The sequence below is a fragment of the Caretta caretta genome, chromosome 2 (genome assembly GCF_965140235.1).
Source record: "Caretta caretta isolate rCarCar2 chromosome 2, rCarCar1.hap1, whole genome shotgun sequence".
Taxonomy (NCBI): domain Eukaryota; kingdom Metazoa; phylum Chordata; order Testudines; family Cheloniidae; genus Caretta; species Caretta caretta.
In genome coordinates this window covers 142,330,253-142,352,366 of record NC_134207.1, presented here as the reverse complement: position 1 = coordinate 142,352,366, position 22,114 = coordinate 142,330,253, and the positions used below count along the sequence as shown (strand labels likewise).

General features: G+C 45.3%; 1 long non-coding RNA gene and 1 other non-coding gene across 2 annotated transcripts in view; both read left to right on the top strand.

Annotated features, from left to right (window-relative positions):
- LOC142071115 (uncharacterized) overlaps positions 1–22,114 on the top strand; it is a 92,515-nt gene that overhangs the window by 20,298 nt on the left and 50,103 nt on the right. The window contains exon 2 of the long non-coding RNA XR_012667095.1: positions 5,317–5,419. This is a non-coding gene — a long non-coding RNA (uncharacterized LOC142071115). The remainder of the gene's footprint in view (positions 1–5,316; positions 5,420–22,114) is intronic.
- Positions 5,155–5,223, top strand: LOC125633122 (small nucleolar RNA SNORD123). Its single transcript, XR_007355509.1, has one exon. It is a non-coding gene; the product is annotated as a small nucleolar RNA SNORD123 (small nucleolar RNA).

Genomic DNA, 22,114 nt, shown 5'->3' with positions numbered 1-22,114 from the left:
CTTCCGGGGGGCCTCGGCCTTGGGTAGATGAGACAGAGCTCGAGCCTTCCGCTTGCCTCGCTTCCCCTGGACTAGGGCGCAGCCCTCCATGGCATCATCTGGGGGCTGGTTAGCAGGGGTCGTGTCAGGGGATAAAGGCGATGGCTCAGGGACTTGGGGTGGAACGGTGGGGCAGCATAGGGGAGGGAGGATTCTCCCTGGGGCAGGCTCTCTCCCATGCCTGATGGTATCTCCGCCACAGCCTCCTCCATAGGCCCTGCTAGATTGTCAGCAGCGAGGGCGGGGCTCTCCCGCTCGTCTGGGCATTGTAGGGGAGGTGCCCCTTGGGCCTGAGCGGGAGTAGCGGTGGTCCGAAGAAGGGGGGGGGCGGGTTCGAGTACTGAGCGGCTAGGGGCATCAGCAATGACGGGGCCGATGTCCTGCCGGGTCTCGGGGATTCTAGGTGCCCCTTCTTGCCAGGCTAAGGGGCAGTCCCTCCGAACATGCCCCGACGCCCAGCAGAGGTAGCACCAGGCCTCCCCCGTGGAAAAGTACACCCAGTAGTGGGCCCCCTGGTGGGGGACTAGGAAGGACCCTTCAAGCACCACTCCGTCACACGCCACCGACAGCAGTAAAAGTTGCACTTGCTGGCGGAAGGAAAAGATGTGACGGAGGGTGGGGTCCTTGCAGCCCAACAGGAGAGGGCTGATGACAGAAACAGGTTTCCCCAGAGTGGAAAGGGCAGGTAGCAGGGCAGCACTGGGGAGAAAACAAGGGACAGAGGTCATGACCAGGCAGACGCCCAGGTCCACCAGCGGCTCTAGGGGGACAAACACCCTCACACCGCCAGGCCCCTCTCCACCACTTTCTGGGCGGCAGCCTCTAATGCTAAGAAGAAGACGACCTTCCCGTCCATTTTGGAGGTCGCCACTATGGCCGAGTGCCCCACCACCCTCACCAACGCCCGCACGTAGGTCTCCGTGTAGGACGAGGCGGGCACCAGGAGGCATCGGACACTGTGCTTCCTTGTCATGGTGAGAAAGGGGGCCCGGCCGCTATTGATGGTGGCGGAGGCGGTGGGCGGGAGAGATGACGAGGCGGCTGGCGGGGGGGCTGCTGCCACCCAGGCATACGTCCTGGGGGCTGAGGGAGGGACACCCGCAGAGCTGGTGGAGGAGGCAGCGGGGAAGGACGCCGTGGTCAGTGGTGGGGCCACAGCAGTGGGGGTGGCCCCTGCCATGGAGGGCCCGGTGGTTTTAGCGAGGCCCTTCCCCTTCTTCTTGCCCTGGCCTTTCCCGCCGGCTGGGGGGGCTTCCCTAGAGTCTGGGTAGGCGATGGGCATGGCAGCGGCGGAGTGCCCTCCATTGCCGATGCCCCAGCGGGGGCAGTGGCAGGTGGTTAACAGGAGTTGGGGTCAGGTAGAAAGGGACAAGCTGTGGGTTGGACAGTTCAGGGTGGGGTGGGGGGGTACATGAACCACCGTATGCTTGTCCAGAGAGTCCTCTTTGGTTGGCTGGTGCTTCTGGCCCATCCGGTGGAATCAGGGTGAGCAGCTGAGTCCAGAGGCAGATGTTAGACAGCCAGCAAAGTTGGTGGTGTGCAGGGGGTGAAGATCGTAGTGTGGGGTTGGGAGGACACAGATGGATCAGGGGGCAGCTCCATGCCACACCCCCTGTGTCCCTACAAACACAGTTAAGACACAGTCAAGGCCTCCCCCCACTCGAGAGCACAGTTTGAAAGTTACTCAGTCTTAGGCCCCCTCCATGGCGATTTGTAGATTCCCCGGGCGGTGTTCCTCCAGTAGACTGCTTTTTCCTCCTCTGTTCCCGGCTTTCTTTTTTGCAGCTACAACATTCCAGGGATGCCGGAGCAGATGATAAAAGTCCTCTCGGCCAAATATGGGTCCACAAACAAATGGCAAGCTACTGGGTCTGGGGGCTGGGTCCTTCCACTCCCGCCCTCCGAGAAGCAGGCCGGCAGGCCCCCCTTCTCTCGGGGGGTTGTTTCAGCTGGAGCGGCAGCAGCGTCTGAGGGCGGGCGGGGCGGGGGGCTAACAGCCAGCCGGCAGCTGGCCAGCACTCTAGCAACAGCAGAGAAGAAAAAAAAAAACAACAAAAAGAAAAGAAAGGGGGCAGAGCATCTGGCCCAGTCGGGGGAGAAGCAGAAAGCAGGGGCAAAAAGCAAGGAAAGTCTAGGCCAGAGGGCAGCAGCAGGAGAGCAGGCTAAGTAGGTCCCTTTTCCCTGTGTAAGGTAATAGGGAAGATTCCAAAACAATCTGGAACTTTCTGGAAACAATTAAGGCAGACAGGCTGATTAGAACATCCGCAGCCAATCCAGAAGCTGCCAGAATCTATTAAAACAGGCAGGCTGATCAGGGCACCTGGGTTTAAAAAGGAGCTCACTTCAGTTTGTGGTGTGCATGCGAGGAGCTGGGAGCAAGAGGCGCAAAAAGCTGAGAGTGAGAAGGCATACTACTGGAAGACTGAGAAGTTCAAGCATTATCAGTCATCAGGAGGAAGATCTTGTGGTGAGAATAAAGAAGGTGTTGGGAGGAGGCCATGGGAAATAGCCCAGGGAGTTGTAGTTGTCACGCAGCTGTTACAGGAGCCACTGTAGACAGCTGCAATCCACAGGGCCCTGGGCGGGAACCCGGAGTAGAGGGCAGGCCCAGGTTCCCCCATCCCTCCATTCCCCCCACAACTCCCTACTTGATACCGGAGGAGGTGACCTGGACTGTGGGTTCACGAAAACAGCCAAACTGCGGGCTGCCGTCAATCTCCGAGGCGAGCAAATCCTCCAATAAGCGCAAGACCCACCAAGGTAGAGGAGGAACTTTGTCACAATATATATATATATATATGACATAACTGGAATATGTTTTAGGCTACATACGCCATGTAACATCTATGTAAAGGTTATGATCTACTGAATCTATTAATGCTATTTGTATTCGAAGTTATGAATATTGCCTGTGTACTGCTTGATTTTTAAGGCCTTTGTAAAGCATTTGGTCAGCTGCTTGAGAAAGGAATGTGCGAATTAAATGCCCAATCAAGAAGCACTTAAGGGACAATGGATCTTGGGAGGCTCCAATCCACATAAGAAGTCTACATGAGGACGTTCAAGCTAGCATGTGAGCATAGCTGCTACCTCTAAGTTCTGAGTCATGCATGGACATGTGACTTGCCCATGTGTCTCCAAAACTCCATCTTGTAGCTGGACTTTGCATAGGAGAGAGGAGGGGGTCTCCATCCCAAAGAGAAAGTCTATTTAAGCCTGTGAGAGACCCCTCCATTTTGTCTTCAGCTGGCTAAAGAGAGAGCCTCTCCACCCCCAAGGATACCGGAAAGAAACTGGAACAAAGGACAGTAACTGCAGGGAGTGAGAGTGATTGCTGGACCCAGACTAGAAGGAGACTAGTCTGTAAAAGGAAGCTTACTGGAATTCCTCTAGGGATGAGGTTTTATGTGTATTGAGTTTTCTTAGACATAGACTTGCATGTTCTATTTTATTTTGCTTGGTAATTGAGTTTGTTCTGTCTGTTACTACTTGGAACCACTTAAATCCTACTTTCTGTATTTAATAAAATCACTTTTTACTTATTAATTAACCCAGAATATGTATTAATAGCTGGGGGGGCAAACAGCTCTGCATATCTCTCTATTAGTGTTATAGAGGGTGAACAATTTATGAGTTTACCCTGTATAAGCTTTATACAGGCTAAAATGGATTTATTTGGGGTTTGGTTACCATTGGGAGTTGGGCATCTGAGTGTCAAAGACAGGAACATTTCTTAAGTTGCTTTCAGTTAAGTCTGCAGCTTTGGGGCACATGGTTCAGACCCTGGGTCTGTGTTGGAGCTGACTGGCATGTCTGGCTCAGCAAGATAGGGTGCTGGAGTCCCAAGCTGGCAGGGAAAGCAGGGGCAGAAGTAGTCTTGGCACATTAGATGGCAACCCCAAGGGGATTTCTCTGATCCAACCCATCACAGTAGTAAGGTGCCTTATAGCCCAAACAGCCACTAGTTCAGGGGTGGGCAAACTTTTTGGCCTGAGGGCCACATCGGGGAATAGAAATTGTATGGCGGGCCATGAATGCTCACAAAATTGGGGTTGGGGTGAGGGCTCTGTTTGGGGATGCAGGCTCTGGAGTGAGGCTGGGAATGAGGAGTTTGGTGTGTAGGAAGGTGCTCTGGGCTAGGACCGCGTGGTTCAGAGGGTGAGAGGGGGATCAGGGGTGCGGGAAGGGGTGCAGGTTCCAGATGGGGGTGTGGGCTCTGTGGTGGGGATGGAGATGAGAGGTTTGGAGTGCAGAAGAGTGCTCTGGGCTGGGATCAAGGGGTTTGGAGAGAAGGAGGGGGATCACAACTGGGGCAGGGGGTTGGGCGTGGGGAGAGGCTCAGGGGTGCAGGTTCCGAACAGTGCTTACCTCAAGAAGCTCCCAGAAGTAGTGGCATGTCCCTTCTCCGGCTCCTATGTATGGAGCGGCCCCCAACCCTCGGAGAGGGGCCATGCGGCTGCTTCTGGGAGCCACATGGTGTAGCCCTCAACCCAGCACCCCAGCTAGAGTGCCAGAGCAGGGCCGAGCCAGGTGGTATAGCCCCCGACTGCACCCCGGCTGGAGCACCAGAGTGGAGCAAGCTCCATACCCTGCTCCCCAGCGGAAGCCTGTGGACCGGATCTGGCCTGTGGGCTGTAGTTTTCCCACCCCTGCACTAGGCCTTGCTGCCTCTCATACTATTGAGCTGCTCTACACCATAGGTGAAAGGTCAGATTGCTGCACAATATTGCTGGTTGAACATTTTCAAAAATTTGACAAAAATATTTGACTAAATGTTTGTTTTTGCTGTTTTTCAACCAATTTATAGGATGGTAATTGTTTTCTGAAAAATCTGAAAGTTTGACCAAAATGATAAATTGTCTGAATTTTTTTAAACCAGCTCTACCGCACATGGTGGGTTCTTCATAAATAAGGTTCTTCATAAATAATTTTGTATTACATCTTTGTGAATCCTGACACATACCATTAAGCTGGCATTTTCAACACAACTACATGAAATGGATATTAATATGTTCTTGAAATTCACTTTAATAATTACTTCTTATTTTTCATTTTAAAACATCTATGATAGCTAGGATAGTTAATACATTTTTATATAACTGTTAAAAGAAATCTGGTGAAAATGATGAATCCTGGGGTACTGATTCATGTGACTTGAAAAGACCATCCATTTCCTGATTCACCTTCATATTTTCTAGGGAAAAAGCAATATTTTGGAATTTGTCTCTTCAATCAAATGATTTGTGTTTGTGTGTGTTTGTTTCTCTTTCATTTCAGCCACTTTCCTGAACTGACATCTTAGAGATGAAGAACAAAGTTGGGGTGAGAATAAACAGTGACTTGAAGAAACACAGCTACTGAACTTCTATTATGAATCGCAGTAAGAGAAACTGATTATATCTGTGCTCTCTAAAAAGAAGTGAGAAGATTTTGTTTAAATTAAAAAAGTTAGAGACCTAAGGCATGGTCTTATTACATTTATTCATAGATTTTAAGGCCAGAAAGGACTGCTGTGATCATCTAGTCTGACCTGCTGTATAGCACCAGCCACAGAACTTCCTCAAAATAATTCCTTGAGCATAGCTTTTAGAAAAACTTCCAATCTTTATTGAAAAATTGTCATGGATTTAAATTAGGGCTGTCAATTAATCTCAGTTAATGCATTCAATTCACTAAAAACAAATTAATGTTTTTTGGTTTTTTAACAAGCATAAATCCCACACCTCTGGAGACAGGACTCGGTGGCTCCCCACCCCCATGGAGCCGCCCCAGGCCAAACTGCCCCACTCCCCAGCCTGATGTCAGCCTGATGTCAAGGTGTCGCCCTCTCCTGGCCTGTATACCCTGTTGCCACTGAGCTGCGGTCAGGGAACAGGGGGAGCTGGCCAGCTGCTGCTGCTCACTCAGGAGTGAGTGCTGCCGATAGCAGTTACTGCTGGCTGAAAAAGCACCCAGGCTTCTGAGTGCTCTGCTTAAAGAGACATCACGTCCCCAACACACAGACATGTTCTCTCACACCAAACCAAAATCTGAAATGGTTCTTCTGGTGATCCAGGAGTGACCAGAGAGCTGCAGAATGGCCATGGGCTTCAGCAAGACGCAGCCCCCATGTGAGAGCCTACCTTGAGCCGCAGGCCGAGTGCCAGGCACTGTGAGTTGCAGCAGCACAGAAGTAAGAGTGGCAATACACTATATACCATGCCACCCTTACTTCTGTGCTGCTGCTGATAGCGGCATTGCCTTCAGAGCTGAATTTGTGTGGGGGCTGAGCCCCAGCACCTCTCTCAATACAAATTAAGCGCTGGGGCAGGGGGGCAATGAGGCCGGAGGTCATGGAGGGTTGGGGAGCCAGTGGGGCCCAGAGGCAATGGACTGCTGGGGATCCCATGGGAGCAGGGCACTGAGGGAGGGGTGCCTATAGGGGCCAGGGACTGCACTACAGTATTTGTATGAGGTGAATTGAAAAATACTATTTCTTTTGTTTGTTTTTTACAGTGCAAATATTTGTAATAAATAATATAAAGTGAGCACTGTACACTTGGTATTCTGCGTTGTAATTGAAATCAATGTGTTTGAAAATGTAGACAACACCAAAATATTTAAATATATGCTATTCTATTCTTAACAGTGCAATTAAAATTGTGACTAATCAAGACTTTTTAAATCTTGTAATTAATAATGATTGATTTTTTTAATCATTTGACAGCCCTAATTTAAATCTATTATTTAGATTTAAATATAAAATAAATATTTTATTTAAAAATAAAAGATTTGGAATGCATTTTTTGGGTGCCTCTGCACTATCCCTTTCTATCTTGCAGAGTTGCCCACCTATTTTAATCTTAAAAAAAAAAAAAAAGCCTACCTACGTAGGGCTAGATTCTGTCACACATGTCCACATGTGAAAAGTTACACCAATTTAAGTTAACTGGACACTCTTATTTTGATTTCAAAGTGTCTTTGTTCAGTTTAGTTTAAATGTATGACAAATTGATTTCAAGTAAACAAAAAACAAAACAAAGTAGGGCTGTCAAGCAATTACAAAAAATTAATCACGATTAAAAAAATTAATCGCACTGTTAATAATTGCAAACTATTTTCAAAAATGCATGTTAGCTAATTAAATAATTTGCATAGAATATCACATATGGTTGAGGATTGAGAAGAGTCTAGTTAGAAGCTCTAGTAGCAGAGAGTAACACGCAGGTGCTTTAGGGATAATGCTATTTTCTTGATTATAATAATATTCTTTGTTCAGTTAGAAGAAAGTGACTAATTCTCTGACTCTACAATTGTCACATAACAGAAAAAATCTGTCACCCCAAAAATCTGTCAACACAAAAGAAAGTCAACAAAAACATAATATAAAAAAACCCTCAACTCCAGCATAAACCCCCAAATACCTGCTTTCTTCCTTAAAAGTTGGTGCAAAGAGATAGGCCATGCAGCATTCCCTGAAGGTAAAAAGCTAGCACTGTTTTGAACCAAAGGTGATTATGAATTCCAAAGTTGAGGACCCTGGGGAGAAAAGCCTTCCAACAATCTCCCACTCTTTTAACCTGAGCACCTCCACTGCTTGTAACTGTAGTTGTATGGCACAAGGAGAGACACAGTCTCTCAAGTACACTGAAACCAGGGCTCCACCGTTCAAAACAAATGCTTTAAACTCCCCCAGCAGGCCAGCAAGCAGCCAGTACAGATCATGGACCACTGGAGTCACGTGCTGGTTAGCAGTGGGATAACCCGCTTAACATGAATTCTGCCACATTTTGCACTGGTTTCAATTTCCAACTGGATTTTAGGCTTTACCCATGTGGAACACACTACACTGCCCCAGTCTCAAAGTGATAACATCATGGATTTTGGCAGTGAGATCAGCATCAAATAGAAAAGGTCACAACCACCTGACCAGACACACATGGAAAAATTGAGTCCTGATCATACTATGAGGTAGGTAAATATTAATATCCCCATTTTACAGACAGTAAAAGGGAGGTGGGGAAAGAGAAAAAAACGCAATGGCCTTCAGAGCAATTAACAGATTAAACCTATTAAATGGGTGAACCTAATTTGCAAAAATTCCAGTGAAACTACTAAGTAAGAAGGCAAAACTGTCAAAGGAAAAGGTTTTCCATAGATCAAGCTTATGCTTTCAGGCAATATGAAAAATGCTAGCACCAGTAGTGATTGTTATATAGAGAGCTCGCTATTATTTCATCAAAATTTGTTACAATACAAATCTCATAAATAAAATAGATAGTATAAAAATTTTAAACCGAAAACTTTTTTAATTGGACTTTTGAGACATTTTAATTTTATTGAATTTACTAGTATAAAGCAAGTGTAAGCTGGTGTGGCTGTCCCCCACATCTGCCTCTCAGGGATGCCACACCTCCTCGCAGTCTGATCTGCAGGGTTAATCTCAAAAGAGGGGGGAATTAGCGGCAGTCTATAGGCCCCAGCCCTCAAGCAGGGCAGGGCAACAGTCAGGGCTCTGCCCTGCAGTCAAGGCCAAGCTGTAGCAGTCTATAAGCCCAGGCCCTCAAGAAGGGCAGGGTGGCAAATAGTTAGGGCTCCGGCCTGTAAACAAGGCAGAGCCGTGGCAGCCTATAAACCCCAAAGCAGTCTAGAGACTCAGGCTGAGGTGAGCGCCCGAAGCAGTCTAGGGCCTCTGGTGGGGGTGGGCAATGAAAGCCGGCTTCTCAGCCTAAGGAGTGGGAGAACTGCCACCTCTGGGAAGGGGTGACAGGTGTAGGGGGACATGGGCCCACCCAACTCCATCAGGTCCCAGCCCAGGGTCTTAACAGTGGCAGAATGGTCTGCCACTGGGTCAGAGGGGATTCCAGCTGCAACATGCTGACTGTGTTTCAAGCAGCCAGACAGTCATCTGGCTCCCCAGGGCTACTTCCTACTCTCCCCTTGGCAGATACCTCAGTGTGGTGGTTGTCCGATGTCTCCCCAGGGTAGATGGCCAGTGCATTGGCAGCTCCAGCAGCTCCTCAGCGTGATGGTCAACTGGCAGCTCCAACCACTTGGATGTGTCCTCAGAATGGCTGGGGTCGGGGTCGGGGTCGGGCTCAAGCAGCTAGCAGGATGTGTCTGTCTCTTTCAGTGGCTCCCTGCTAAGTAAGCTCCAGAGCCTGGGTTTTATACTTCCCCATTCTGTCCCACCCCTCTGCTTCCAGCGGGTGAGGCAATGGCTACCTGGTTCCACCCACCAGGTGGTATGCTGTGGCCATCCCTCCACATCTGCCTCTGAGGGAGGCCACACCTCCTCACTACAGCAAGTTTATACTCAATGAATATTCAGAATTCAATACATCTAATGACAATAGCACAGAGCAATGATTTGTCAACATTACCAAAATGCAGTGGAAAAGCAGGGGGGGAAATTAAAAAAAATGCTTATCAACTTATTTTCTCTGAAGATGTGACCATTTGGGTGCTTCTCCCGATTTCACTTTTTTTCAGATTTGTGAAGCACGGGAGTGAAGGGCCAGGTAGTTTTCACACAAGTTCCTAAAGTTAGACAAAAAGAAAAGGTACTTGTGGCACCTTAGAAGACTAACCAATTTATTTGAGCATGAGCTTTCGTGAGCTACAGCTCACTTCATCGGATGCGTATCGTGGAAACTGCAGCAGACTTTATGTACACACAGAGATCATAAAACAATACCTCCTCCCACCCCACTGTCCTGCTGGTAATAGCTTATCTAAAGTGATCATCAAGTTGGGCCATATCCAGCACAAATCCAAGTTTTCTCACCCTCCACCCCCCCCACACACAAACTCACTCTCCTGCTGGTAATAGCCCATCCAAAGTGACAACTCTCTACACAATGTGCATGATAATCAAGGCAGGCATGATAATCAAGGTTAGTCTGCGAATACAGACTAACACGGCTGTTACTCTGAAACTTATCAAAAGTGATCACTCTCTTTACAATGTGTATGAAAATCAAGCTGGGCCATTTCCAGAACAAATCCAGGTTTTCTCCCCACCATCCCCAACAAACCCTCTCTCCTGTTGGTAATAGCTTATCTAGAGTGATCACTCTCCTTACAATGTGTGTGATAATCAAGGTGAGCCATTTCCAGCACAAATTCAGGGTTTAACAAGAACGTCTGAGGAATGGGGAGGGGGGGGGGGTTAGGAAAAAACAAGGGAAAATAGGTTACCTTGCATAATGACTTAGCCACTCCCAGTCTCTATTCAAGCTTAAGTTAATTGTATCCAATTTGCAAACGAATTCCAATTCAGCAATCTCTCGCTGGAATCTGGTTTTGAAGTTTTTCTGTTGTAATATCGCAACTTTCATGTCTGTAATCGCGTGACCAGAGAGATTGAAGTGTTCTCCGACTGGTTTATGAATGTTATCATTCTTGACATCTGATTTGTGTCCATTTATTCTTTTACGTAGAGACTGTCCAGTTTGACCAATGTACATGGCAGAGGGGCATTGCTGGCACATGATGGCATATATCACATTGGTAGATGTGCAGGTGAACGAGCCTCTGATAGTGTGGCTGATGTTATTAGGCCCTGTGATGGTGTCCCCTGAATAGATATGTGGGCACAGTTGGCAACGGGCTTTGTTGCAAGGATAGGTTCCTGGATTAGTGGTTCTGTTGTGTGGTATGTGGTTGCTGGTGAGTATTTGCTTCAGGTTGGGGGGCTGTCTGTAGGCAAGGACTGGCCTGTCTCCCAAGATTTGTGAGAGTGATGGGTCGTCCTTCAGGATAGGTTGTAGGTCCTTGATAATGCATTGGAGGGGTTTTAGTTGGGGGCTGAAGGTGACGGCTAGTGGCGTTCTGTTATTTTCTTTGTTAGGCCTGTCCTGTAGTAGGTGACTTCTGGGAACTTTTCTGGCTCTATCAGTCTGTTTCTTCACTTCCGCAGGTGGGTATTGTAGTTGTAAGAATGCTTGATAGAGATCTTGTAGGTGTTTGTCTCTGTCTGAGGGGTTGGAGCAAATGTGGTTGTATCGCAGAGCTTGGCTGTAGACAATGGATCGTGTGGTGTGGTCAGGGTGAAAGCTGGAGGCATGTAGGTAGGAATAGTGGTCAGTAGGTTTCCGGTATAGGGTGGTGTTTATGTGACCATCGTTTATTAGCACTGTAGCGTCCAGCAAGTGGATCTCTTGTGTGGACTGGACCAGGCTGAGGTTGATGGTGGGATGGAAAAATTGTTGAAATCATGGTGGAATTCCTCAAGGGCTTCTTTTCCATGGGTCCAGATGATGAAGATGTCATCAATATAGCGCAAGTAGAGTAGGGGCGTTAGGGGACGAGAACTGAGGAAGCGTTGTTCTATGTCAGCCATAAAAATGTTGGCATACTGTGGGGCCATGCGGGTACCCATAGCAGTGCCGCTGATTTGAAGGTATACATTGTTCCCAAATGTAAAATAGTTATGGGTAAGGATGAAGTCACAAAGTTCAGCCACCAGGTTAGCCGTGATATTATCGGGGATAGTGTTCTTGACGGCTTGTAGTCAATCTTTGTGTGGAATATTGGTGTAGAGGGCTTCTACATCCATAGTGGCCAGGATGGTGTTATCAGGAAGATCACCGATGGACTGTAGTTTCCTCAGGAACTCAGTGGTGTCTCGAAGGTAGCTGGGAGTGTTGGTAGCGTAGGGCCTGAGGAGAGAGTCTACATAGCCAGACAATCCTGCTGTCAGGGTGCCAATGCCTGAGATGATGGGGCGCCCAGGATTTCCAGGTTTATGGATCTTGGGTAGTAGATAGAATATCCCAGGTGAGGGTTCCAGGGATGTGTCTGTGCGGATTTGATCTTGTGCTTTTTCAGGGAGTTTCTTGAGCAAATGCTGTAGTTGCTTTTGGTAACTCTCAGTGGGATCATAGGGTAATGGCTTGTAGAAAGTGGTGTTGGAGAGCTGCCGAGCAGCCTCTTGTTCATATTCCGACCTATTCATGACGACAACAGCACCTCCTTTGTCAGCCTTTTTTATTATGATGTCAGAGTTGTTTCTGAGGCTGTGGATGGCATTGTGTTCTGCACGGCTGAGGTTGTGGGGCAAGTGATGCTGCTTTTCCACAATTTCAGCCTGTGCATGTCGGCGGAAGCACTCTATGTAGAAGTCCAGTCTGCTGTCTCGACCTTCAGGAGGAGTCCACCTAGAATCCTTCTTTTTGTAGTGTTGGTAGGGAGGTCTCTGTGGATTAGTATGTTGTTCAGAGGTGTGTTGGAAATATTCCTTGAGTCGGAGATGTCGAAAATAGGATTCTAGGTTACCACAGAACTGTATCATGTTCGTGGGGATGGAGGGGCAGAAGGAGAGGCCCCGAGATAGGACAGCTGCTTCTGCTGGGCTAAGAGTATAGTTGGATAGGTTAACGATATTGCTGGGTGGGTTGAGGGAACCATTGCTGTGGCCCCTTGTGGCATGTAGTAGTTTAGAAAGTTTAGTGTCCTTTCTCTTTTGTAGAGAAGCAAAGTGTGTGTTGTAAATGGCTTGTCTAGTTTTAGTAAAGTCCAGCCACGAGGAAGTTTGTGTGGAAGGTTGGTTTTTTATGAGAGTATCCATTTTTGAGAGCTCATTCTTTATCTTTCCCTGTTTGCTGTAGAGGATGTTGATCAGGTGGTTCCACAGTTTCTTTGAGAGCATGTGGCACAAGCTGTCAGCATAGTCTGTGTGGTATGTAGATTGCAATGGATTTTTTACCTTCAGTCCTTTTGGTACGATGTCCATCTGTTTGCATTTGGAAAGGAAGATGATGTCTGTCTGTATCTGTACAAGTTTTTTCATGCAGTTGATAGATTTCCACTCCATACGGCTAAATGCAGTTAGACAGACAACCACATCTAGGAACCTAAATAAGTGGCCAGGATTCAGAGATACTGAGCACACGCAGCTCTGTTCCCCTGTGAATGGGAGCTGCTTAGGGCTCAGCACCTCTGAAAATCAGGCAGTCCATTTATGTACCTAATTGTGGATTCAGGTACCTAACACTATGCACTCATGTTTAAAAATTCTGGCACATATGTGTTAACCATTGTTTTCTAAGCTATTCACACTAATAGTTCTTTGGAAAGAAAAAAATTGATTCTGTTATTTGAGGCTGTCATAAATATAAAGGGAAGGGTAAACCCCTTTAAAATCCCTCCTGGCCAGAGGAAAAATGCTCACCTGTAAAGGGTTAAGAAGCTAAAGGTAACCTCGCTGGCACCTGACCAAAATAACCAATGAGGAGACAAGATACTTTCAAAAGCTGGGAGGAGGGAGAGAAACAAAGGGTCTGTGTCTGTTGGTATGCTGCTTTTGCCGGGGATAGAACAGGAATGGAGTCTTAGAATTTTTAGTAAGTAATCTAGCTAGGTATGCGTTAGATTATGATTTCTTTAAATGGCTGAGAAAAGAATTGTGCTGAATAGAATGACTATTTCTGTCTGTGTGTCTTTTTTGTAACATAAGGTTTTGCCTAGAGGGATTCTCTATGTTTTGAATCTAATTACCCTGTAAGGTATCTACCATCCTGAGTTTACAGGGGTGATTCCTTTACTTCTATTTCTATTAAAAGTCTTCTTGTAAGAAAACTGAATGCTTTTTCATTGTTCTCAGATCCAAGGGTTTGGGTCTGTGGTCACCTATGCAAATTGGAGAGGATTTTTACCAAACCTTTCCCAGGAAGTGGGGTGCAAGGGTTGGGAGGATTTTGGGGGGAAAGACGTGTCCAAACTACGTTTCCCAGTAAACCCAGTTAGAGTTTGGTGGTGGCAGTGGATGTTCCAAGGACAAAGGATAAAATTAATTTGTACCTTGGGGAAGTTTTAACCTAAGCTGGTAAAAGTAAGCTTAGGAGGTTTTAATGCAGGTCCCCACATCTGTACCCTAGAGTTCAGAGTGGGGGAGGAACCTTGACAGAGGCAGAAATAAGTGCAAACTGGAAGAGGAACGTTCCGTGTTTTTAATGTTTACTTTAGTGCATTATTGGGTCCAAATGTTTGTCTGACCTGACAAAATGCTGTTGACAGTTTAATTTTTTTCATAGCAGTTGAGCAAATGAGAAGATTAATATAACTCCCAAACATTTTTACTGAAAATGTAATGACTGACACTTCCAGGGTCAGCAGGCAGATGGAGTTGTAGCAGAGAATACATACAAGCTGATTACCAGAGATACCTGCACAATTTGCTAATTCCATAAGATCTTTTTTAAATGGATGGCAACACTCCGATTGACTTTAGTGGGAGCAGGAACAGGTCATATGTATTTTGTTTCTAGTTTGAGATTATCAGAGGATTTTAAGGAGTTAGCTGCCTAAATCTCATTGAACTTCAATGGGATTTGGACACCAACACTCTTAGGCTCCTTTGACAATGCCAGCCTTAATCTGTGTAGGAAGGCTACCTATCTGCCATATATGCAGTGCAGTTGTAGCTCTGGCGGTCCCAGGATATTAGAGAGACAAGGTGGCTGAGGTATTATCTTTTATTTGGCCCCTTCTGTTGGTGAGAGAGCTTTCGAGCCACACAGAGCTCTTCTTCAGGTCTGGGAAAGGTATTCAGAGTGTCACAACTAAATGAAAGGTAGAACAGATTGTTTAGCATAAGTAGGTAGCACATATTCTAAGGGACCATTCAAGGTAGGGTGGCCCGTTAACAGCTTTGCAGTCATAGGACAAAAAAGGAGGTTAGTGGGTCACAGATTGTTGTAATGAGCCATAAATCCAGTGTCTCTGTTCAGTTCATGATTTTCAGTGTTTAGTTATATATTTAATCTCCAGGCATGTCTTTCAAAAGTGTTGCGTAGGTTTCTTTTGAGAATGAGGACTGATAGGTCAGGTATAGAGTGATCGCTGTGTGGAAAGTGTTCACCCACAGGTGATAGGATGTTTTTGTCTTTTATCATTTTCCTGTGTGTTCTTTCAAGAGTATAGTGATTGTTTTCACCCACATTACTGTTATTGGGGCATTTAGTGCATGAGATACACCACATGTTGTGATAGGCATGTGTAGGGCCCATGGATTTTGAAAGGTATGTTGTGGAAAGTATTGATCATCACAGCAGTGGAGACATGTCTGCAGGTTTTGCATCTATTGTTCTGGGGCCACTTTGAGTTGGTGTGTCCTGGTCTGTGGGGAGTTTGCTTCTGATGATGAGCTTGGAGAGTTTAGGGGGTTGTTTGAAGGCCAGGAGTGGGAATTCAGGAAAGATTTCTTTGAGATTGGGTCCCCATCGAGTATGGATGGTTGTTGTCTGATGATACCTCAGATGGGTTACAGTGTGGGGTGATAGGTAACAACTGTGCAGTCAGAGGGGATTTTATTTCTGCTTTGAAGCAGGATCTCTTGGGATATTTGGGTGGCCCATTCTATGATGTGATCTACTTCTCCGGTGGAGTGTCCTTGTGTGGTGGAGGCAGTTTTGAGTGCGTTAAGGTGGATAGCCTCGACTTTCTCCTTGGAGCATATTCTGTGGTATCTGAGGGCCTGGTTGTAGATAACAGATTTCTTGGTGTGTTTGGAGTGGTAACTAGATCTGTGAAGGTAAGTCTAGTGATCTATGAGTTTCTTGTACATAGTTGTCTGTAAGGATCCACTGTTGAAGCTGATCGTGGGGTCCAGGAAGTTTATGTTAGTGGGGGAGTGTTCCAGAGAGAGTTTAATGGACAGGTGGTGGTTATTGAAGTTGTGATGGAAAGTTATGAGAGAATTTAAGCCATCTGTCCAGAGGAGGAAAATATCTTTGATGTATCTCAGGTACATTGCCATATATGCATTTATTTACATAAAGACAAGGCTTGAAAATCTGGCCCCATTGAAATCAAGAACAAAGCTGCCGTTAATTTCAATAGGGCCAGGATTTCACCTCAGATCTTTAACACATAGATCTAGGCTGTCTGAAGGGCAGTAAGGAATCATGCCTAGCAACTATCTGCATTATGCCTGCCTGAAGTTTGTAGCCTTTGCACTCATTTTCATAAGCACTAAATTCACTCACAAGCTCTGAGAAAATACACTTGAAAAAGAAATTATCTGCTGGATACAGTTTGCTAATGCTGCTTAGAAGCTATCTTGTAAAACAGGGTCAATGATAATTGACCTCCTTTGTAAAGCAGTTTGAGATCGACCAATGAAATGTTCTATATTAATATTAATAATAACAACAAAGATCTTATAATTGGAAGAAAAATAATGTATATGTAAATAACCATAGCATTTACTGATTTTCTGCAGTACACTTTAACTGTTAAAGAGACACAGTGTGAACATGCACCAATTTACGATTGCGTTAATCACAGGTTAAATAGCCCTTTGGGATCTCTTTAAGAATGGGTTTAAGAAAGAAATAATAAACACAAATAGATTGGGGAATTCAGTGAGGAAAAATTTACACAGTGGTCAAATACTGCTTTGGGTTTGTCAGTGAAATGATAAAGACAAAACTTGGAATTATCTCTTCTAGTTCTACAATTAAAGTCTTCTCTCAGATCTGCAACACAGATCACTCATTCAAAAGCACAGGTCACTACTGTATATTTTTTGCCTGATCACTTTGCAACAGTGGGAATTCAGTCTCTCAGGTCTGAAGAATATAACAATATTTAAAGCTTATATTGTGTTTTTATCTATAGACCTCGTAGGCAGCAGGTGGAGCCCACCTTCAGAAAGGCTAGCCCCTCTGGCCCCACCTCTTCCACCCAAGACCCACCCCACCGTGCCCAGAGCTCTGAGGCACCCCACCCAGAGAAGCTCCTCCCCCCTGTGGCCAGAGAGCCCCCAGGCCAACTGGAGCCCCAAGTCCCTCCACCACCAGAGGAGCCCTAGTCTGGCTGGAGCACCCCCTCCTGAGACCCTCAGGGCTCTGGCCATGGTTGGGGGGGGGGCTCGGGTGGAAGGGGTGGGGCCGGGGAGCTAGCCTCCCCAAAGGGGGGCTCCACCTGCCACCTATGAGGTCTACAGATAAAACACAATGGAAGCTTTAAATACTGTTATATTCTTCACCGGACCCTAGGGACTGAATTCTCACTGTTGCAAAGTGATCAAGTGAAGAATATATAGTAGTGACCTGTGCTTTTGACTAAGTGGAATCCAGGGAGATGACTGATGAACCCAGGAAGCTGAGCAGCACATACCACCTCCTCAGCCACCCCGGAACCCGCATGGGGCATAATAATAATCAAAACTTCCCTGCAAACCATGCAACCAGTGGCCATGCAACCACCCTTGCCTATTATACCCACTGCCTATGGTAGACGTCATATCTTAGAAGTAATTAACTGTACCTTTGTATGTGTCTGTACAATGGCTAGCACAGTGGGGCTCTACTGCTTCTGTGTCTGACTGCTGCCTTTAGGTGCCATGGGAATCTAAATAAAATTGCAATGGTATTCTATGATTTTCTGGGACTGCCATTAAAAAAAAAAAAGAGACCTCCACAAACACGATGCTGAAAATATTCAAAAGGTGCTCAGATACTATGGAGAAAGAACATCCAGTAGTTAAGGTTGGAGTGCCTCACCATATCTAATTAAAATGCCATTAAGGATACATTCTATTTCCCAGAAATTAATTACCTAACATATGCCATGTTCTTTATTTTCTCCCTCTTTTCTTTCTTCCCCTCTCCCTTCTCTATTTTCTCCCTCCCTTGTAACCAAAATTAAAGCATTAGAGAAATCAACAAGTCTTAGTGATTTTTTTCAATAGGATTATAAATGAAAGCAAAATTCTGTGGAAAGCATAATCTGTTGTGTTACAGCAATCATTCAGCCTCTTTGCAACTGGGTTTGACGATACCAAGCGTTACTTGTTATAAAATCAATACTGCTGGTCTCCAGGAAGGGTAAATGAAGGAAGACTGATGGGTTGTGAGCTCAAGCCAATTTCAGTCATCAGAAGCCAGTTGAAAACATTTTGACTTGCCAGCTGCATTAACATTTTGATGCCAAAACATAGACATAGAAGCCAGACAACTGTCCCTCATTTCATTCTAAAAACACCTCCAGTCTTTTGCCTCCAACTCTTAATTATTTAAGTACAGCAGAAAAAGAGAATCTTGCTATGTAAATGTTTCATTTTAAATGTTTTCTAAGAGAAAAGTAATAGGGACATATCTGTTATTAGACACAATGGGTGGGATTTTCAAATGTGCTCAGCATAGGCCTAACTTTGCTCCAATTGACTTTAACTAAGCTAGTGCTGAACACCTCTGAAAACCCGACCTGTTATCTATTTTATTCAAGTTAGTCCAATTCAGGATGGGCCCATAGCAAAGCAGTATCCTGGGAATAGCCAAATTCTGTGCTCCCACTGTTAGCCTTTGTAGCCTATATTCCTCTAAATATTCACTATTATTTAATACTAACAGTGTACCTGATACTTTACAGTCATGTAGGACAAAAAGGTACATGTCTCAAAGGTCTCAGTCTCAACCACGCATCTGCTATTGACAATGTACCAGAAAGTTTGGCAGTGCATTTACTTTAGAGCCACTTTTTGAAATAAATCTATATATCTGTAATGTCAGCAGACAGACCACAGACCCCACATTCTTAAGCAGAGAACTAGAATCGTAGAACCATAGGGTTAGAAGGGACTGCAACATTCACCTAGTCTAACCCATTGCCCAGACACAGGATTTGTTGTGTCTAAACCATCCAGGACAGGTGGCTATCCAGCCTCCTTTTGAAAACCTCCAATAAAAAAAAACTTCCACAACCTCCTAAGGCAGTCTGTTCCATCATCCTACTGTTCTTACAGTTAGAAAGTTTTTCCTGAGATTTAATCTAAATCAGATATGTTGTAGTTTGAACCCATTGCCTCTTGTCCTGCCCTCTGTAGTAAAAGAGAAAAAAATGTCTCCATCTTTTTTTATGGCAGCCTTTCAAGTATCTGAAGTCAAGGAGTTTAGTGTGACTGCTATGAGACCACACTGGTGCACAATATTCAGCTGCAGAATATACCAAGGCAATTGTTGTGGTTTATAAGGTCTGTGGACTGGAGCCCCATTGTTGTATCAACCAGGCAAGGCACTAACAAGCTTCAAAAGGACTTTGAAAACAAAGTGGAAACCTCTTTACCAAGCTGCTGCTGCTGTACCCTCTGTAGCTTTCTCCCAGCCTCTCAACTCCTCCCCCCTCCTTCCTGTTTCCTGTCCTTTCAGACTCCCAACAGCCAGTGCTCCCAATTCTAATAATTACAAGCAACATCTAAACACCACATTCCCTCCTCTCTTAAGAAACTCTCCCAATTAAAATAAACATTATTGTTCTAACCACAGGAACAAATATGAAACAAGACACTATATTGTTGGCAGAAATATTACACTGAAAACACTAGATACTACATAACATAGTCTCTAATCCAGAGACTGGGTCTGACAGGCCATCTCTCAAGCCCCGATTCCAGTGCAATGTCTGTTGTATTTGTAGTATGGTGAAGTCATCCAATGCAGACTGGGTGTTGGCATAATCTCCTCTTGGTGCATAGGCAGGTGCAAGATAAGAAGCATTCCATACCCACCCATCGGAAAGTCAGTAGGTGTAAGGTCCCTTCTTCTCTATGATTTTAAGAGGAGCTGTGAATTTATGTTCCCCTTTGCATAAAAGTCCAGGTTTTCATATTCTAACAAAGGAACCACACTCAAACTTTGGTTCCTTAGCACCCCGCCACTTGTCTGTGAAAGCCTTAGACTTTGCTTGGTTCTGTTCAACTGTTTTTCTATCATCCTCATTTGGGGCATCAGGTCATGCCTTTAACAATCCAGCAATGTTCAGTTTAGTATTCATCTGTTTCCCATGCAGCAACTCTGCGGGTGATCTTTGCATTGTGGCATGTCATGTAGCCTGGTATGCTTGCAAGAAATCAGTAGTGAAGGGTATCTACAATCGCCCTTCTAGTTTAGCCGTTTGCAAACTCTTTCAAACTTCTGTTAAACCATTCGATTTCGCCATTGGCTGGAGGGTAAGATAGGGATGACCTTCTGTGTAAAATGTTCCTCTGTGCTAGAAAAGTTTCAAACTCCAGGGAAGTAAATTGACTACCATTATCTGAAATCAGTTCTTTGGGGTTACCTTCCCTGCTAAAAACTGAAGAGAGGAACTTAATTACTGTAGCAGAAGAGATTTGTGATGTAAACGCTACCTCAGGCCATTTACTGAAATAGTCTATTAAAGTAATGGCATAACGGCAGTCAATTGGAGCAGTATCAAAGGGTCCTACAAATGTCAATCACCACTTTTTCCCATGCAGATTCAGGAAGAGGAACAAGCTGTAATGCAGTGGTACATGTCACTGTTGTCTTATCATGCATTTGGCAAGTGACACAGGATTTTATGAGTGCTTCAGTTTGAGAGTCCATCCCTGGCCACCAATACAGATCCCGTAGTCATTGTTTGGTTCTGACAATTCCTTGATGAGTATCATGTGCCAGGTGTAATTCTTCTGGCACAAGGAGCCAGTGTGTACCTTGTAGCACACAGCCATTAAACAAAGAAAGTTCATCCCAAACTCTAAAATAAGGCAGCAAACCTGGGTCAAGGTTTTTAGGGTGAGTAGGCCATCTGTTTGTCAGAAATTCCCATAGTTTTTGTTGAATTGGACATGCTGAACAAGCAGTTTGAAATTGTTCTCTTGTAACTGCAGTGAGAGTGCTTGTAATAAGTGCAACCACTACATCCTCATCCTCCAGTGCACCATCTGGTGAAGGCAAAGGTAGGCAAGAAAGGCAATCAGCAAACACATTTTGGTTTCCAGGCTTATATTCCAGTTCATGATTGAAAGAAAGTAGTCTTGTGGACGATTGAGCAATACGGTATCCTGCTCTTCCCAATCCTTTCGTGGTGAGCAACGTCGTCAAAGGGCTGTGGTCTGTGCGCAACTTGAACATGCGGCCCCACAGGTAAGTTCTCCATTTTTCAGTAGCCCAGACACAAGCAAGTGCTTCTTTTTCGACTGTAGAATATTTTCTCTCAGCATTAGCGTCCTTGAAGCAAATGCAACAGTCCTCTCTGCGTTGTCCTCACGCAGTTGTGTGAGAACAGCCCCAAGTCCATAATCAGAAGCATCAGTAGTTACAATTGTGGGCAATGCAGGACTGAATAATGCAAATACTGGACTATGTACAATCAAGTCTTTCACCATTTCAAAACTAGTTTGTGCATCCGTTGTCCACGCTAAGGTTGAACTTCTCCATAGTAATTCCCGTAATGGTTCAATGACAGAATCATCATTGGGAATGAATTTTGCATACCAGGAGATAAGACCCAAGAAGGAACGTAAGGTTTGCAAATCTGTTGGAGGAGGAGCATTTGAAATTGCCAGGATATGATCTGGATCAGGTTTGAGTCCAGCCCGTGAAATTGTATGCCCCAGAAAGGAGAGTTCAGTTTGTCTAAATTTGCATTTGGACCTATTGAGCTGGAGGCCTGCTGTGCTGATGCAGTTTACTACAGACTGCAGGTTATTGTCATGCTCCTCGGAAGTATTTCCAAACATGATAATATCATCCAGATAGCACTGAACTCCATGTGGATTCTTCAGAATCAATGACATCATTTTTTGAAAGGCATTTGGGGCAGATGCGAGAACATATGGAACACGTTTAAAACGAAATAGTCCCTCATGCGTAATAAATGCTGTGAGGTCTCTGCTATCTTCATGCAACATAACCTGGTGGTATGCACTCTGCAAATCAAGAGTAGAAAACGTCTTTGCTCCACAAAGTTCTGCAAATACTTCTTCTATGTGAGGAAAAGGATGGCTGTCAATCACAAAAGCTTTATTTGGCTCTCTTAAGTCCACACAAAGGCGAATGCCTCCACCCTTCTTCTGCGTCACTACTATAAGTGAAACCCATTCCGAAGAGTCACTCTCTTCAATAATGTCCTTTTGAACAAGTTTTCTAAGTTCCTCTAAAACAGCTTCCCTGACTGAAAATGGTAAGTGCTGTAACTTCTGTTGTACAGGCATCACATTATTCCACATTTTAACTTTGTGCAGAAACCCATAAGCACAGCCAAGTTTCTCCTCAACATGGTGTTGGATCCCACCTGAAACTGGTGTACCACTAGAGTGCTTTGCTGAGGAAGATCAATTTGTCCATTA